The 4,929-nt window shown below is 43.3% G+C and overlaps 1 protein-coding gene across 2 annotated transcripts in view; it reads left to right on the top strand.

The window, feature by feature from the left end:
- RERE (arginine-glutamic acid dipeptide repeats) overlaps window positions 1–4,929 on the top strand; it is a 433,205-nt gene that overhangs the window by 161,010 nt on the left and 267,266 nt on the right. The gene's annotated exons all lie outside the window — the stretch shown is intronic.

Below are 4,929 nucleotides of genomic sequence, written 5' to 3'. Positions count from 1 at the left end.
GCCATTTTTTGGTTGCAGCCGTCATTGTTGTTTGGCGGGCCTGGGCTGGGGATTCGAACCCGCCACCTTAGGTGTATGTGACTGGCACCTTAGCTGCTTGAGCCACAGGCGCCGAGCCATATGAATGATTTTTTTAAAGAAAGGCAGGATTTTTAGTTTTTACTGAATACCTGATGGAACCCCTTATCTTTGGGAATTCCTGATTCAAATAATTAAGAGTATATGTTGTTTCTTACTCAGTTTTAATTGGGTTGTTAATCGTAACCTAAAGCTTTTTCCCTTTTGTGTACTTTCCCCATCCTCTGCAGTGATCCTGTGTTTTGTTATTATATCTTTTTAGAAGAAATAAAATGTCTTATTTGTCCGAGTCTACCAGTCTTTGTTCTCTTAGTTTCTTCAGAGCCTCTCAAGGAGATGAGGAAGTGCTACTCTCAGCATTAAACCCACTTGAGTAAAAGGTTCACTCCTGCTTTGATGCTCTCTCCATTTGACCCGGGCATCCCATTGCAGTTATTTAGCTTTCTTCTATGAGCCATATGTTTAGAGAATGAGTCTATAAACTCTTAGCAGGATTGATTGAGTTTAAATATTCAGTAACCCCAGACGTAAAGAATTGTGCAGGAGTACATGTAGCTGTTTCCTTGTACGGTTTGATCTGATCAAGTGGAAACTTTACAACATGGAAAAGCTCTCAATCCCACATTAGTTCCACATAAAAGTTTTATTCTGGCCTGAGTTTATGGATCTGCTGACTTCATACCTCATCGCTACCTTGCAGCTTCATCAGCTCTTCTCTGGCCTGTCTTGAGGTCTTCTCCTTAGCAGGTCGCAGTTTATGAGAATGCCTTGTGCAGACTACAGGTATTGGAGTGACATTTCCCTTTCCAGAGCAAAGGTCTTTACATGTTCTTTCCCAGGCATGTTAATATGAAAGGGAACAGGAAGAGAAAATTGGTTTCCCGTTGAAACCAAACGGCCCAGCTATAGGCGCCTCCTTGGTTTTCTGTTGCTGCGGCTGCGGCTGCTTCTCCCAGAGGCCGGCACAGCAGGTGGGTTGCTCGCTTAGGCCTTCCACACTGGACCGTCTCATTTTGTTCCTGAAGGAGGATGCTAAAGCCTTTAAGGCACAATGAATGTAGAAATGGGAAGGCAGAAGTACTTGAGGTGCTTTGGTTCCTTATTTAGGCTTTCAGAGACATGGACTGAAAGCAGGCTTGTTTGCTTACACTAACAACACTCGATGGGGAAAATATCTTCTACTGACAGGTCAGATGAATGTGCCCCAGATGCTGTTTTCATCTCAGTAGCCTATAATGGTGCCCTGTTTGCTTAGCCCACTGTATCAGATACCTTGGGTGTTAAGCCCACATGATTTAAGACAGGGTAGCCTTGTGGTTAAGGATATAGGCTCTGGAGTTACTTTTGTGGTTGGTTGGGTTCATATTGTACCTAGCTGTGTAATTTTGATCAACTTGCTCAGCCTCTCTGTGCTTACTTTTGTGCTGATAAAATGTAAACAGTGACAGTACCTACTGAAGAGGGTGATAGGATGATCATATGCCTGGCTTACATCTTTTCCTTTAATAATTATTGTGTCTCTTTTCACTCTTTCATGTGTCCCAGCCTGGATGATAAATTACTGTTTCCAACCCCTGTGGCCGCTGTCAAGGACAGTTATTTAATTGAACATTCTTCTAAGTGAAGTTCTTTCCACTTGAATGTTTTTCTCTTTCTTTTTGCTTCTTCTGATTCTGTCCATGGTTTGTGAACCAGCTCAAGTACTTCTTCAGTTATTTATTCATGAAATATTTCATTACCAAATAAAAGTCTCATTATGATGTCCTCTTTATTGGTCCAGTTTATGTGTGACAGGGAGGAAAGGAAGAATAAATAATTTATTACTTATTTTTATGTGTGAGGCAGTGAATTAGGAACTGGGAATACAACAGAGCGCAAAAACAGTTGCGGGTCAGACCATCATGGAACTTGTAGCTTGGCAGTGGAGGGAGGAGATAAACACGTGACAGACTCGTGCCTAATTACAGCTGTGGAAGGTGCAGGGAAGGGGATTTTGCCTTGTCATTTGGATGAGAAAGGCTGTCTTTAGGACATTGCTATGACATGGTGCCTGGGCCTGGAAGAGAGCATCGCAGACAGAAGAAAGACTGTCTGAGGATCTGGGTAGGAGGAGAGCCCTGTGCCCAGGGAGCTGAGAGAAAGGGAAGGTGGCTGTGCAGAGCATGAGAGAGTGTGAGAGGAAGCTGGACACAAAGGTGGACGCCTTTAGGTGATGCTAAGAGTTGCTAAGAAGTGAGAGATGCTAAGAAGTGAGAATTCTGTGAAGTATTATAAAAGTGGGGATTGACATAATGCCATTACCCTCCTGAAAAGCTCATCCTGGCTGCAATGTAGAAAAAGAACTGCAGGGGTTCAGAGGAGAGAATTCCAAGAGACTGATCAAAACTTGATTGAAGTGACCCAGGAAACCTGTATACGAGTGGCTTGAACTGAGACTGTGATGGGTGTTGGAGGTGTTAGGAAGTAGGTAACAATGACGAGATTTGTTGGTAATAAGATACTGTGATTACAGAGAGGAGGAACTAGGAATACCAGCTTGTGTGAAGAATGAGCTGGGCTCTGGTATGGAGAAACCTTCGGGAAATGGGCTGATCTGGGGCAGAGTGAGCCTTTGGTTTGGATATGTCGAGACATCTTCAAGATATCCAAGATGAGACCTTAGTGGACAGTTTCCACATGCAGCTGGGCAGTAGGAAAGTGTGGTAGACAAGTACATTTGGGGATCCCTTTTGTGTACAGTGGTACCTATGAGAAATGACAGACAGCTCAATTCATATTGCCAAGTCGTGGAAGCAGCCTAAGTGCCCATCAACCCATGAATGGATAACAAACCGTGGTATATTAGGCAGCCATTAAGAAGGGTGGAGTCTTTACCTGGATGAGTTTAAATACATTCTTCTTGATAAAGTATCGCAAGAATGGAAAGATAAATATCCAATATACTACATACTAATATGAAATCAGTATATAAACAGTTACATCTTCCCAAGAACAACAAAACACTATTATAGCCCAGTTCAGGGGTAGAGGGAAGTGGGAGGGGGGAAGATGTATGGCAGGAGGCGGGAGGGCAGGAGGCGGGACTCATCTAAGGTGCACATTGTGAGGGTGTATAGTACACCCCTTGCCTGGGTGAGAGGCTCTTCTACAAATAGAACTTTACCCTGGAAGTGAGAACCATGTAACTTAAGTATTGTATCCTCATATTAATTTAAATAAAGTTAAAAAGAAAAGAGAAATGATGGACAAATGGGAGATTGACCAAGTGGAAAGCAGAGGTTGAAGAAAGAGAGCCCAGATAGTACACTGACAATGGGTGGAGGAGCAGTTAAACGGCCCAGGAAGCACTGAGCTGGGGAAGGGAAAGGAAAAGAGACTTTTCCGGAAGGAAGGTACATGGTCAGCCCTGTCTGCTGCTGCTCAGTGGTGGATTTGCTGTAAAGTGGAAATGGCTTTAGTGAGTTGTTTTAGGGACTGTGGTGTGACAGACATGGTCCTTGTCCTCTTGGATCTTGCAGTTAGTGAAATGATCCAACTTAACGTAGTGGGATTGGTAAGAGCCACTGTCTAGGCAGGGTGGGGTAAAATGAGAGACCAGACTCTGGGTAAGTCTGGGAGGCGTCCTGGTGGTAGAAAGCAGAAATGGGGAGATCCTGAGGGTAAAGAGAAGGTGGGTGGTCGAGGGATGGAGAAGGGTTCCAGCAGATGGGTTCCAGGCACTGAGGAGGGTCTTGAGGCTGTAGGAGAGAGGTGAGGTGAATGGGCAGCCAGGACATGAAAGTCTAATTTTTGAAAAGGAGCAATGGACATTGAATTGTATATACTTTAAATGGCGATTTGTATGGTGTGTAAATTATACTTCAATAACTTAAAAGAGTGGTGTGTCAAATACATGTATGCTGGCTGCATTGGAGGACAGATTAGAAGGAAGGCATAAATAAAATTTTGTAATCACAAAGACCTATTAGAAAGCAATTGTGTTAATCTGCATGAGTGGTGATGATGGCTTTGAAGCCTACAGGTTAAGATTCATTTGAAGCAATGGATAAATTCCAGATATTCAAGATGTATTTGGTAGAGTGTAAGAGCTGAGGAAAATGCCTGGTGTGGGTTTGGACATTTGAACAAATATAGATTACTTGCTATGGTTGAGTGAGGAAGAATTAATTGGACCTGACTCACTACATTTGGTTGTGAGTTAGGTGTCCTACAAAGAGTCTGGTTTTGAGCAACTGAAATGCTTAGAACTCAGAGATGGAGAACTTAGGAGGGAGCGCTGAGTTTTTAGGGATAAGTTGTACATGATCCAAGAGGAGATAATTTTGCATTTTTACTTTATTTGTAGTTAGTTCTACATGATTTATTTTTTATTTTAGATTCACATAGGGTACATATGATTAGGTTACATTGTTTCCATCGAGGTGTGCCCTATACTCCCACATTGTGCTAGAGAATGGGGTGGGGAGGAGAGAAAGAGAGAAAAAGAAAGGAAAACTAGTAGATGAACAGCTACCCACACAGGAGAAAAACATTTATGGGGCTCAACAGTTTCACTTTGTCGTTCTCAGTAGAATGTCATGGGGTCTTAACTCACAGCAGCCTCAAACTCGTGGGCTCAAGTGATCTCTTGCCTCAGCTTCTGGAGTAGCGGGACTACAGGTGCCTGGCACAATGCCCAGCAGTTTTTCAGAGATGAGATCTTGCTCAGGCTGGTCTCAAAGCCCCTGACTCAGCCTCCCAGAGTGCTAGGATGGTTATAGGCATGAACAGAGATGTGCCTGGCCTCATCTACTAGTTTCATTTTAATATTAAGTACATTGGGGTGGTGCCTATAGCTCAAGTAGCTAAGGC

This window comes from Otolemur garnettii, unplaced genomic scaffold (assembly GCF_000181295.1).
Source record: "Otolemur garnettii isolate 467f Iridium unplaced genomic scaffold, OtoGar3 scaffold00067, whole genome shotgun sequence".
In the NCBI taxonomy this organism is placed as follows: domain Eukaryota; kingdom Metazoa; phylum Chordata; class Mammalia; order Primates; family Galagidae; genus Otolemur; species Otolemur garnettii.
This window is presented reverse-complemented; position numbering and strand designations above follow the sequence as displayed.